Here is a 15,171-nt window from a genome sequence, read left to right on the forward strand (position 1 = left end):
ATCCATTTTAAATCTCCCCCATCTCTTTTGGCTCCATGTATATATTACCATTCTGATCTACCAGAGGACTATTTTGTCCCTTGCCATCCTTTTGCTCTTAACATATCTGTAGATGGCGTTAGGATTCTTCATCTTATCTGCTAGAGCAACTTCATGCCTTCTTTTAGCCCTCCTGATTTCTTTCTTAAGTGTTGGCTTGCATTTCTTACACTCCTCAAGTACTACATTTTCCTTACCTGCCTATAGCTTGCTATGCACCTCATTTTTTTTTAATAACCAGGGCCTCAATATCTCCTGACAATGAAGGGTTCTTAAATCTGATATCCTGGCCTTCTATTCTGATAGGCACATACATGCTTTGTACTCTCAGAATTTCACTTCTGGAGGCCTCCCTCTTGTCAATGACACCTTTGCCAAAAGCAGCCTGTCCAATCCACATTTGAAGATCATTTCTGATACTGTTAACATTGGTCTTTCTCCAACTGAGAATATCAATCTGAGGACCTGATCTATCCTTTTCCAAAATTACCTTGAAGGTAATGGCATTATAGTGTAAATTGTTCCTCTGCACACATGACTATCATCTGTCCTGTCTCATTCCCTATTAGGAGATCAAGTAATGCATACTCTCTTGTTGGGACTTCTATGTACTGATTAAGGAGATGATGTATAGTCCTGGTGGTGATGGACTTGAGTGTCTCCCTGAGAGTAATTTGGTGAGTATGTGACTGCTAGGACAAATGGAATCAGCAGTAATTTTATCAGCTCTTTTCTTCGCTCTGGCGATGAACAGGTCTTCTAATATTGGTAGCTGACAGCCAATGATCTTTACCGCTAAGTGGAGCACTGTCTGCAACCTGGACTCGGAGAGGGAGGAGGTGACGGGAAATCAAATGATGATTGAGGTGGTCACAACACTCTCAATGATGACTGAGTAAAAATTCAGTGGGATACACCCTGAGATGCTAAGGTTCCTAAGCTGGTGTAGGAAGAACAACCTCTGTTGAGTTTAATATGCTGGTTCCTCTGGATTGTATTGATAATGGTAGTGCCTATGAATTTGAATGACCCAACCACAGACACAGCCTGACCATTAATTTCCAATTGGGGGACAAATGTCGGTGGAAGAAACAAATCCCTTATTGGGCCTGGAGTCATATACAGACCAAACTAGGTAAGAAAGGCAGATTAATTTTCTTGAAGAATATTAATAAATTAGTTGGATTTCTAGGATCATTCTCTGGTTTCTACGATTTTTTAAATTGCAGATTAACTTAATTGAATTTAAATTCCCCACGTCAATAGTCCAGGGTTCTGAATGCTGATGTGGTAAAATTCTGCCCAATTCCAGACAGAATCAGTCTCTCCCAATGAAGATGACATGGTGTAGGAAAGTGGACAATATGCACTGTGGAATGAAGCTCCGTATGAAGACTTTATATAGTTCGGGAATGCACCATTGATATCTTATTAAAAACTGAAAACAGAAGCAGTAGTATCAGCTTTCATGAAGTACAGCTATACTTTTGAGCTTGCAGAATCCTTTCTACTTATTTGTGTCCTCACCTTGTTCACTAGTAATTCTCGCTTCTCACACATGTACCGAGATAAGAGAGAGCACCAGATCATTAAGGGGGAGACTTTCCTTGTGTCCAACTGTATATATTTATTATTAATTCATACAAAGTCACTGTGCAGAATGGTTCCTAGTGAGAATGAATTTTAGATGTTTCAGCTATTGTAACACATCAAACCAGAGGGTTTACAATTTGCACATGCTCCTCAGAATAGATAACAATGACCATGAACATCATGATATTTATACCGTACTTATGTTAATTTTCGAGGGCCCCAGATAAAACTAGCCTGCTTTCCCCCGTGAAGTGCCATATTATCACGTTTCTTTTTTGTGTAGTATAACCTCTAGGTATTATTGATTAAAGCTCCAAAATAGTTTTAACAGAAACTTGCAGCTTGTTCACACAATGTTCATCCAGGCAATGTTGTTGATGAGAAAACCTGCAGATGCTGGAAATTCAAGCAATACAAACAAAATGCTGGAGGAATTCAGCAGGCCAGGCAGCTTTTATGGAAAAGAGTAAACAGCTGACGTTTCGGGCTGAGACTGGTTATCAGGACTGGGGAAAAAAGATGAGAATTTAAAGCAAGAAGGTTGGGGGGGGGGGGAAGAATAAGTAGGTAATAGGTGAAACTGGGAGAGGGGGAGGAGTGAAATAAAGAGCTGGTTAGCTGATAAGCGATAGAGTTAAAAGGCTAGAGAAAGGGGATCTGATAGGGAAGGGCAGAAGAACATGGAAGAAATGAAAAGGGGAGAAGCACCATAGGGGGTTGATGGGCAGTTGAGGAGATAATGTGAGAGAGTGAAACAGGAATGGTGAAAGTGGGATTGGGGGGGGCCATTACCAGAAGTTCGAGAAATCAATTTTCATACCATCAGGTTGGAGGCTACCCAGACGGAGTATAAGGTGTTGTTTCTCCAACCTGAGTGTGGCCTCATTGTGGCAGTAGAGGAGACCATGGACTGACATGTCGGAATGAGAACGGGAAGTAGAATTGAAATGGGTGGGCATCAGGAGTTTTCTGGCAGATAGTACATTGGTGCTCGGTAAAGCAGTCTCCCAATCTATGTCAGGTCTCACCGATATACTGGAGGCTACACCGGGAGCACCAGATATAGTATATGACTCCGACAGACTCATTGGTGAAGTGACACTGCACCAGGAAGGACTACTGGGGGCCTTGAATGGTAGTGAGGGAGGAGGTGTAGGGGCAGGTGTGGCACTTGTTCCACTTGTGAGGATAAATACCAGGAAGGAGATCAGTGGGGAGGGAAGAATGAACAAGGGACTCATGTAGGGAGCGATCCCTGCAGAAATCAGAAAGTGGGTGGAGAGGGAAAGATGTGCCTGGTGGTGGGATGGCAGAAGTTTTGGAGAATTATGTGCTGGGCGCAGAGGCTGGTGAGGTGGTAGGTGAGGACAAGAGAAACCCTATTGTTGGCAAAAGGATAGCATGAGGGCAGGTGTGCGCAAAATGGAAGAAATGTGGGTGAGAGCAGCCTTGATGGTGGAGGAATGAGGGCCCTGTTCATTGAAGAAGGACAGCATCTCACTAGTTCCAGAATGAAAAGCCTCATCCTGAGAGCATATGTGATAAATCCAGAGGAACTGAGAGAAGGGGATAGTATTTTTACAAGTGGCGGGAGTGGGGGGATGAGGTATAAACTAGTTAGCTGTAAGAATTGGTGGATTTGTAAAAGATATCAGTAGATAAGTTGTCTCCAGAGATAGAGACAGAGAGATCTAGAAAGGGGAGGGAGGTGTTAGAAATGGTGAATTTGAGGGCAGGGTGGAAGTTGAAGGCAAAGTTGATGAAGTGGACAAGCTCCGCATGGGTACAGGAAGCAGCATCAATGCAGTCACTGCTGTACAGTAGGAAAAATTGGGGTGTGAAACCGATGTATGTTTGGAACATGGTGTTCCACATAGCCAAAATAAAGATAGACATAGCCAGGACCCATGTGAGTGCCCATGGCTACGTGTTTGCTTTGGAGGAAGTGGGAGGAGCTGAAGGAGAAATTATTGAGGGTGAGTTCCAGTTCCACCAGATGGTAGAGCGACGATGGAGGGGAAGAGGCTGGGTCTTTTATCTAGAAAGAAGCGGAGAACTTTAAAGATCCCCTGATGAGGGATGAAGGTGTATAGGGATTGGACGTCCATGGTGAAAATGAGACGATCGAGGCCAGAGAACTTGAAGTCATTGAAATGATCTACAGCATGTGAAGTGTAGGTAGGAAGGGACTGAACCAGGGGTGGTAAAACAGTGTTGAGTTTTGCAGATATAAGTTCAGTGGGGCAGGAACAAGCAGAAACAATGGCTCTATCCAGACAGGCAGGTTTGTGATCTTGGGAAGGATGTAACAGTGGGAGGTTTGTGTTGCAGGAACTATGAGATTTGTGGCAGTGGGTGCAAGATCCCCAGCGTTAATAAGGTCAGAGATGGTGTGGGTGACAATGGCCTGGTACTCCTTTGTGGGGTCTTGTTCGAGGGTTCAGTAAGAGGTGTCTAAGAGTTGTCATCAGGCCCCAGCAGGGTAGAGTTCAGTCCACCAGACTACTACAGCACCCATTATCTGTGGGTTTGATGATGCGATTAGGATTAGCGTGGTGAGACTGCATTCGGAAGGAGTGAGGTTGGAATTGGAGAGAATAGTAGTGAAGTCAAGATGGGTGATGTCTCATCGGCAGTAGGCAATGAAAAGATCCAGGGCAAGTGGAATAACTGAACGGGGTGTCCAGGAAGAGAAAGAGAGTTGAAGAATGTAGACGAGGTCATCAGTGCAGGCTGGAGAGTCCTTGCCAAAGAAGTAGGCAGACAGAGAGAGAGGCAGCATAAGAAGAGCTTGGTGTCATGGTGGGTGCAGCTCTCACTGAGGTCTGGGTGCATGGGTGCAAAGGTGAGGCTCTTACTGAGGGCAGAATGTTCTGCCTCAGAGAGGGGAAATCAGAGGGAATAGTGAAGATCCAGCATGGATAAGAGCTGGGATCAGAGAGCGAAGAGGTTTGGTAATGTCTGAGGAGAGGAGAGAACTGGGATTATCTGGAAAGGTAGGGTGGGAGGAAGATGGAGTCTCAGAGGAGGGACCTAGAGACTCGGGATGCAGAATGGTGTTGGGGGAAGGGGAGACTGTAGTTCCATCAGCAGTGCATAAAGTCCCACCCTGGAGGTGATGTTGGTCAAGGTCCAGGCTGGAGTCAGAGTTGGAGGTTGTGAAAACCGCACTTTCAAGGTGTCCAAGGTCGTTGGAACCCACGTTGATGGCAGTGGAGTCCTGGTTCTGACTCTGCTCGGGATTGTTAGAACCGTTGAGTTTGGCAGCAGGAATCACATCTGGGAATGTCCGTGCCTGCCAGCATTGGCGACAGCAGGTTCTGTAGTTGCATATGGGCATCTTCTGACTCTTGCTGCACATAATAAAGATGAAGAACCAGCGAATGAAAGTATGGATCCACATTTTGCAGCATAGTTTTTCACTGCACAATGAAAACATTTGAAAGTAACAAGTTTGTTAAAAGTGTACTTAGGTATTATATTCAGTAAGAGAGCTTTAACTTGATAGCTTTGCTTGGCTATAACTTATTCATGACACCTTTGTAGAAAGATCAATGGGTAACTCTGACATTACCGTATCAGTTACCTTCTGTCAGTCTTGTTGCACACTCATTTTGTGGAAGCATACCAAATTAGACAGCTCTTTTTGGTATTTTTTTTTTCTTTTAGCTTCATGTCAAGAAAAGCATCTGTAAATCTGTGCTGGCTTAAGCAAGAACCCTCTGTGGTAAAATAAGTTGGCTGCTCCAAGTCATACCCGTTCGGTTTTTTTGAAGTGTCTGTTGGAACCTGCTTTAAATTCTTGCCCCCTGTGATGCATATCCAAGCACTCTCACAACCAAGAAAATAAAAGGATGAGCAGAGGACTTTCTCCTCTGCAAGAGTTGTGAATCTTTGGAAATGTTTATCATAGAGAACAGCAAAGTTGCATCATTGAATATGAGTTCTTTAGACGTTTATAGAATGAAAAGCACAGAAGTGGAATTTTGGACAAAATCAGCTATGCTATTAACTTACTGAATGGTAGAGCTGGTTTGAGGAGCTCAATCTCTTTTACTCCTGATTTAATTTCTTTATATTCCTATTTAATACCAATTTAAGAGATGAATAACCTTAAAGATTAGCCTTACAAATGAAAATACATTACATTATTCACCATTTACAACCATATATTTCAGGGCTTTGTCCAGTACATGCACTCCTACTGTTATCTGAAACTTCACATCAAGGGAATTAGAGGAACATCTGTCTCACTGTAAAGTGATTTGCCAATTGATAATCAGAGACTGCTGAAAGTTTTTTCTCTTGAAAGGAAGTTATAAATCTGGAAGACAAAATACTATCTGTTCCTTTGTATTACTGCCAGAAGGCAATTTAGTGAATGTGGACCTTCTTGCAAACTACTGCAAAAACACTGCACAACACATGTCATCACCTAATTCACAGATGGCTTCAATAAATCAAATGTATTGCAATCTCGGTGGAACGTTACCAACATGCTAACAGTCAACGGAAACTGTGACAGTGTTTTAAGAAAATTCCCAAACTGATAACAATGTCAATCTGTTCACAACTACAAGTGACTGTTTAAAGAGAAACTGATAAATTGGTAAATTGCTTTACTATTGTCACATATACTGAGGTACAATGAAAAACTTGTTTTTCATACCGTACATACAGACTAATTCATTACAACAATGAATTGAGATGTTAAACAATGTTAAACAATAATAGAGTTCAGTTACAGAGAAGGTGCAAAGCGGTTAAACAATAAAAGGGAAGATGATTACAAGCTAGATTGTCAAGACAGGGTCTATCTGATCACATTAGGGGATCATCAGTAATCTGATGACAGTGGGAGAGAAGCTGTTTTTGATCCTGATTGTACATCCTTCCAGGTTTTTGTAACATCTGTCTGTTGGGAGAGAGCAGAAGAGACGATGTCTGGGATGCGGTCCTTGCATGTTGGCTACTTCACCGAGACAGTGAGAAATATAGACAGTGTGGCTTGTTTCTGTGATGTGCTGAGCTGTGTCCACAATTCTCTGCAGTTTCTTGCGATCACCGGCAAGCAGTTGCCATACCAAGCCATGATGCATCCAGACAGGTCGCTTTCTGTAGTACTGTACATCAACAAAAATTGGTGAGGATGGAAGGGAAAAAGTTATTTTTGACAAAACTGAGTCACACAGAGTCTATAACTGGGAAATACAGTATAAAAGTTTTTATTCACACAGCAGAACTTAAGGGGAGAGATATTAAAAAGTGAGGTAGTGTTCATGGGTTCAATGTCTATTTAGGAATCAAATGTTAGTGGGGAAGAAGCTGTTCCTGAGTCTCTGAGTGTGCCTTCAGGTTTCTGTACGTTCTTCCTGATGGTAGCAATGAGAAGAGGGTATGTCTTGGGTGATAGGGGTCTTTAATAAAGGATGTCGCTTTTCTGGGACACCTCTGCTTGAAGCTGGCTTGTGTACTAGGGAGAATAGTACACAAGATGGAGCTGATTAAACATATGACTTTTTATAGCTTCTTTTAGTCCTCTGCAGTAGCCCCCCCCCCCTACCCAATCCACCACATACTAGGCAGGGATGTAGCCTGTCAGAATGCTCTCCGTGGTACATCTATAGAAGTTTTCGAGTGTTATAGTTGACTGACCAAATCCCTTCAAACTCCACTGTCTTGCCTTCTTTATAGCTGCATTGATATGTTGGGACCAGGTTAGATCCTCAGCGATCTTAACACCCAGGAACTTGAAACTGCCCACTCTCTCCACTTCTGCTCCCTCTACGAGGATTGGTATGTGTTCCTTCATCTTACCCTTCCTGCAGTCCACAATCAGCTCTTTCGTCTTACTGACGTTGACTGCAAGGTTGTTGTTGCAACACCACTCAACTAGTTGGCGTATCTTGCTCCTGTATGCCCTCTCACCTCTATCTGAGATTCTACATAATATGTAACTCTGCAAAGTTATCTTACTATATTCAAAAAGTTAAGTGGGTGACTATAGTCATTGAAACTGCAGTTAATCATTTATTGTTATCTGTGTGTTTAATATATGTTATTTCTGTTTATGCACTATTTTAAATCTATTCAATATGCATATATATATATATATATATATTTAATGTAACTGATTTATTTACTTTCTTTGTCTGTTATCATTGAACTGCTGCTGCTAAGGCTACATCCAGACTAGACCAGATAATTTTGAAAACGTCGGTTTCGTGTAAAAACGATAGGCGTCCACACCAGGCGTTTTTGAAAATACCTCCGTCCACAGTAAAATGGGTATTTGGGGGAATCGCCTCCTACTGGGCATGTCCAGGACACACAGAAAACAAGAGAAGAGGAAATGGTATACTATTTCCGTTTCCACGGCAGTGTTGTGCTATTTCCATTGGTCAAAAACTAGAGTATCTACAACAGGGAAAAAAGGTTTTCAACAATGTCTTTGAGGAATACAAAGAAAACCTCGGATGGAAAAAGCAGGCCAGACTTCTTTCTTTGGACAGATGATGTGGTTGAGCTGCTTCTGTGAGTTACAAACGACTGAAAAGTCAGCAAAGCAGTGGAGAACGTGGACTGGGAGTCATGCCTGTACATGGTAGATAGCTATGTTTAACTCCAAACAAGCTATTAACGTAGACAATAAAGTAAACAACACATGCATAAAGCCGTTCGCCATTGTTGTTGAAGTGTTGGAGGTTGCGTTCAAGAAAACAATGAAATGCCGCGCTGCTGCCACCATCTGTTCCGTACATCATGACAGTATTTTTAAAAAGCTCCGGTTACCCCATACACACTACACCGCCCAACCATCATTTTCAGATTTACACTCCGGAGAGCGTTTTAGAAAAGCTCCATTTTCGGGGGAGAAAAAAGCCATTTCAGTGTGGACGGAGGGTCAAAACGAAGAGGAAAAGCTTTGGTTACAGATTTATCTGGTCTAGTGTGGATGTAGCCTAAGTTAACAAATTTCACAATACATACTAGTGATAATAAAACTGATTCTGATTCTGATGTTATAATGGTAGCACTTTCCAGGTAACAGAATCCTTCTGAATATTCATTACTAGTGTGAGTTTGAAAAGCTTCTGAGCATAAATTCAAACAACCAAAATATACCTTTTATGTTAATATTGAAGTATGGCTCCCTGATTATAGAACTGGCCAGAGTATTAAGCGACAGAAAGCCCTGTTCTGAACTGTAGGTTAAGTGGCAGGGATTACCTTTAACAGTGTGTTAATAGAGGAGATGGCCACTTATTGCACTCCCTGACATTCTGAAAGTTTCAATGAATACCAATTAACTTGAACATTCACAGATTGCAACACAGACAAAATGAGAAACTCAACAGGTAAGGCAGCATCTATGGAGGGAAATGAACAGTTGACATTTTGGGATGAGACCTTTCATTAGGACTCTGATGATGAATCCTAATAAAGGTTCTCAGCCTGAAATGTTGACTGTTTAGTCGCTCCATAGATGCTGTCTGACCTGTTGAGTTTCTCCAGCATTTTGTGTGTGTGTTGCTTGGGATTTCTAACACCTGCAGAATCTATTGTGTCTCCAGTGAATATTCATCTATTGTCTTCCCCTGCACGGCTTCAATAGGACAGAATCAGTATGGCCCACACCCAGTGACTGATTTCACTAGCCATAAAGCATCATTGGAAATTAAGCTGTGAACTTGAAGTCTGGTTCACATTTTAATTAATCCATAATTATGCTATCCATGATTTCATTACTCTGGAATAATCCCAAAGAAGGATGTACAATCTTTCTTTAGCCTCCAGGGGAAGTGGAGGTGCTGATGAGTTTCTTGACCATGGCATCAGTGTAGTTGGTCCAAGACAAGCTAATGATGATGTCATACCTAAGAAATTGAAGTTCTTAACCCTCTTGACCTCAGCACCATTGGGAGGAGCAGGTGCACAACATCCCTTTCCTGAATTCAGTAATCAGTCCTTTTGTTTTGCTGACATTGAGGTGTTACATGCTCACAGGTTGATCATGGGACAGTGGGATGATGTAATGGTCTTGTGAGTGGGATGATGCAATTGTCTTATGACTGTGGGGTGATGTTATGTCATGTGATGGCATGTTCCAAACCGTATTTAAACCAAAGAGCGGTCTATGACGCAGTTCTCATTTTTACTTTTGATGCAACATTGTTGTTGCCGGTTGGAGGTGTGGAGGCTCCACCGGTTTTGTTTGTTGCACGTTTATTTGCCCCTTACAGTCCAGTATCGGAGAGTGAAGGCATTACTGGAGTTATCCAAGTTCAAAGGATTGGATAAAGTTAATGCTGTTCAGCGTTTTGGGGAATGATAGACTTTTGTGACTTTGTTCAGGAATGGTGGATTGCACTTTTGAGTTAAACCCCTGCAAGGTTGAGAAGGTTTGTGCAGTGACCACCCTCCAGTCAAAAGGTCAGTTCCTTTTATTTCCTCGTGATTTCGTCAAACAAGGCATCTGTCGGCTGAGGGATCGGCAGATTCATCGTTACTTCGAAGGGATTGTTTGTTTCCGGGAAGTCTCTTCTTACTGACTGTATAAATCACATGGACTTTTTGAATTTATCACTTTAAGTTTGTGCTTGGATGAGAACCCGTTCAGAACAGTTTCTAAGTTTGAATGCTTGTGCCGCCTAACTGGTAACTTCCAGTTAGGTTAGTCATTTATTTACTTTTCTAAGTTTGAGCAGAGGTTAATAAATCTCGGGATTTGTTTTAAACCCTGTCTCAGTTTCATATGCATTGCTGTTGCATTCATAACAAAGAGAAAGACTGTTGTGATGCCATGTCACTAGACACACTAACTCACTCCTGTACTCCAACTCATCATTATTCGAGATGTGGCCCACTAAGATGGCATCATCTGCAAGCTTGTCGATAGAGTTAGAGCAGAATCTGGCCATACCGTCCTGAGAGTACAGGGAGCAGAGATGTTGCAGCCAGTCCGTATTGATATAGTCTGTTGATCAGAATGTCAAAGATCCAGTTACAGAGGGAGGTAGTTAGGATCTTTGGATGAGTTTACATAGAATTATACTATTGAAAGCAGAGCTGTAGTCAATGAACAATGGCTTAATGTAGGTGTCTTTACTGTCCAGATACTCCAAAGAAGAGTGTAGGGCCAGGGAGATGGCATCTGCCATCGACCTGTTTCGATGGTAAGCAAATTGTAGTGTGTTGAAGTGGACAATGAGGCTGCAGCTAATCAGTGCCATCATTGGCCTTTCAAAGCATTTCATAATGGTAGGTGTCATAAGCACTGGGCTGTAGGCATTAAAGCATATTGTCTTTTCTTTCATTTAGGATGACAGCGGTCTTCGTTAAGCATGAGGGAACCTCAAACAGAAATAGGGAGAGGTGAGAAATAAAGTGCTTGTCCATGTGACTAAACAATTGTCAATGTTATATAGGCTTCTGAAAAGAGCAAAAGTGACTTTGTTAAAGTAACCCATTTGTAATATAACGTAACTGTGATAAACTGCTTTGAATCTGGAAATGAAGAAGGAATGAGAAGTAGACCCTCATTAGGAGATTATATCGATCTTTGTCTCTTTCCCATATAAACAGACATATATTCATTTCACATCAGTCGCTTTTGGTTATTGTTTGCATTGATGATCTATTATCAAACATGTAGGTTTCTACATTTATATTAAATATATTAATGCAGGTACTTTTTCCAGAATGCCTGAAAACCAACACTCAATATTGTAATGAGCTGTCCTGAAGAAACTGCTGCAATGTAGCTGCAACTGGTAATCTTGTCTAAGGCAAGGCAGTAGTAATCCAAGAAATATCCATTTCCAGAGTTTGATTTATACGCACTTAAACATGTGTGTATGTCTCTTTAAAACTGCCCTTATTGAGAAATAAAAAAAAACATCTGTTTCTCTTTCAAGTATCTTTCTAGGTGATAATGCAGAACAGATATATTTTTTTAAAAATCACATCAAAAGAATTTGCAAAGCTTTAAGTCACAATATTATCTAAGTGTTTAAAATAAGGTGACTCCTTGGTAATATGTGAGAAATATGTGTGGATCACATGAGGGGATGGGAGAGAGGAAACATATTTCAGGTACATGCACTAGCAATTGGCACTCAGTTCTGAATGCAAGCAGATTGGCAGCCCATGGGTAAATCATAAGCCTTTGCAAGATTAAATGTAATGTCAGTTGAAAGCCTCAAATCCAAGATTATTTTTTTCTCTCTCCTGTAGGACACAGAAAAGGGGCACAAAGCAACAAGCAAGCGATTCAAAGGAAGTAGAGAAAGAGAATGTAATCATGTGGAAGCAAAATTTTGCAGTTATGATAAAAACAGAGAAAGTCCGAAACTCTCAGCAGGATACATAGCTTCTGTGAAAAGAGAACACTGAAAACTACGAAACAATGAATTAAATCATGGGATACTTTTGAAAATGCAGCAGAGAAGGATAGTTAATGAATCCATCTGAAGAAATTCTTGAAAACTGAGAACAACCATATTGAGAGGAATGGCAGAGGCTTTGCACCACCACAGACATTCAATAAACTGAAGTATACAGACAAATAAGACAAAGCTAGCAACAAAATCCAATGGGAATTGAAAAATGCCACACTTGCTTTGAGCTCAGAATTTTACCGATTACATTTACAGTAAAATATGTGTTGCTAAAGCACTGAGAAATAAATGGGGGAAATGGGATGGATGGGATTGCTTTGAGAGATGGCATGAACCTGGTAGGTCTATATTGACCTTACAGATGTTACTATTCTTAAGGTACATTTCAACCATCTTCATTGTTTATTTTGGAAGTCATAACCAGATCTTACATTGCCTGTTTATTTCTGGAAATTGAATATGCTTTTTGAGAAAGCAGAGCTGTTCAAATTTTAGCTATTCTATTTGCCTTTTGGCACTCACTCCTGCATTGACCTAACAGACAACTGAGCAATTACACATTCCCCCTCACTTCTATAACCTTTCTGATGAAATTGCCTTCCACTTCACTTCCACAGTTAGTAAATCAGTTGCACATCTCAATTGACATTTGGTAACCTTTATCCCAGGCTCACAAAAAAGGAGGAGCATTCAGCATGCTATTGAGAATCTCAAGGGTATTCAATGGGTAAAAGAAATAAACACGTAGGATCTTTAATCTTCAAAAAGGAATTAGATTTCATAGATTCCTGATCGTACAACCGAAACAAATTTCTTTAACGCTATTTTGAGATCAGAAAAACATCTTAACAAATTTGGACAACTGAAGGCTTGACCAAAGAAGTGAAGTTTAAGTGATGCCTGCAGCAAGAAAGAGATGAAGAGTTACTGTAATGTTTGAGAGGGAGATCCAGGGGTTGTGCTTTAAATCAGTTGAATGAATTGCTGCTAAATAGAGAACAATTTTTCTTGGAAATGAACAAAGGGCCAAAATTGCTGGTGCACTGCTATAATGGAGGTTAAAAGTCTCACAGATATTAGGGAGATAGGGAATGAAGAACCACCAGAGGGATTGAAAACAAGGATCAGAATCTTAAAAATCAATGTAAGTAGGGGTAAAAAAGGTCAACTGCCATCGTAGTTTAACAAGAATTATGTATGTTAGAAAATGGGCAGATGAGCTCTCAGAAGAACTTTAACAAGGCTTAAAAGAAAGATGAATACTTGGACAGAACTTCACATTGTCAGGCCTGCACAGGGAGGCACCTCCCAGTCTCCGCCCGGCTAATTGACACTCATTTCCAATACCTCACCTGCAGCCTATTGAAAGCCAGCCCTCATCCACTTTCCCTTTTGTGGTAAACTATGTATACCTGTCTGGACCTATCTGGACACACCCCTCCTCCCACAGACCCCTGTATAAAGGCGATTGGGGCACTGCTTCTCCCTCAGTCTTTGAGATGTCGTGCTTCATTTTGCTGTTAATAAAGGCCTATTGTTCACTTCCAGTCTCCGAGAGTTATTGATGGTGCATCAATTTTATTAATAGCAATTTTAAAACATGGAGAGCATTTTACTACCCGACAGATTGGATCTCAACCCTCAATCCCAGGAAGCCGGCAATGCTTTCGAACTCTGGCTACATGCTTCGAATCGTACCTGGAGTTGATTCACGTGACCGAGCCTGCCACGATGCGCAGAGTTCTCCTCTCCAGGGTCAGTCCACAGGTCTACTCCATGATCAGGGACCAATTGAACTACCAGGGTGTGCTGGATGCCCTCAAAAGGCAATACCTGTGGCCGGTGAACACCGTCTACGCAAGACATCGCTTAGTGACACGGCAGCAGCAGGCCAGAGAGTTGAGCACTGAATTTGTCCGGGCCCTACAGACACTCGTGCAGGCCTGCGATTGCAGGGGGCTGATGGCGGAACAGCATGTGGATCTCGTAGTAAGAGATGCCTTCGTTACGGGGATCAGGTCAGTGTACAAGCGCCAGCGGCTGCTGGAACACACCGATCTTACCTTACATTCGGCGATCGAGCTGGCCAACACACTGGAGGCTGCTCTGCACAACGCTGATGCTTTCCAGGTGCACAATCTCCCGCCGGCCCCATGGATGCTGCAGACCCCGCCACCCGCCAGCGAATCGACCACAGCTGCTGTCAGTCGCAAATCCACGGAGTGTTACTTCTGTGGACTCGAGAAGTACCCCCGAAAACGCTGCCCGGCCGGAGAAGCTACCTGCTCCAGCTGCGGAAAGAAGGGCCACTTCGCCAAGGCCTTTAAGTCCAAACCAAGAGCGGGGTCGAGCAGCGCCGTGTGCGAGGCATGGGGGTGGCCATCTTGGTCGGCATCACCTCGCCCCACCTCCGACGAACAGGTGCTTACCGGGCACCAAGACAGCGATTCAACTCTGGCCTCCGTGACCCTCAACCAAGGCGCTCCACACCAGTTCACAAGGTCAATGATAGACATCCTGGTGGAGGGGCACGGGACTAGATGCCTGTTTGACACAGGCAGCACTGAGAGTTTTATTCACCCGGACACAGTGCAACGCTGTGGACTTGTGACACGGCCGGTAAGCCAGAGGGTCACCATGGCTTCTGGATTGCATTCCACAGACATCCGGGGGGTTTGTGTAGCGACACTAGTGGTGCAGGGCACAGAGTATCGTGACTTTGTCTTACTGGTCTTGCCTCAACTGTGTGCCCCTGTGCTATTGGGGCTCGACTTCCAGAGCCACTGGAAAAGTGTGACAATGGAGTATGACGGGCCTCTCCCACCAATCACTCTCAGAAATCCTCAGTTCTGTGGGAATTCATCACATACCCCGCTACTGACCCCACACACACACACCAACCCACACATCCCACCCAACACCATGCCAACAGCCACGCTACGGACACCACTTGCAGCCTCTCCACCCTCAAGATCCCTCCCCCACTGCTGTTCGCCAACCTGACCCCCGACTGTAAACCTGTGGCAACTAAAAGCAGGAGGTACAGCGCGGGAGACAGGGTCTTCATTAAGTCGGAGGTGCAACGGCTGCTCAGGGAGGGGATCATTGAGCCAAGCACAAGTCCTTGGAGGGCCCAGGT

This window comes from Hemitrygon akajei, chromosome 13 (genome assembly GCF_048418815.1).
Source record: "Hemitrygon akajei chromosome 13, sHemAka1.3, whole genome shotgun sequence".
NCBI classification, from domain to species: domain Eukaryota; kingdom Metazoa; phylum Chordata; class Chondrichthyes; order Myliobatiformes; family Dasyatidae; genus Hemitrygon; species Hemitrygon akajei.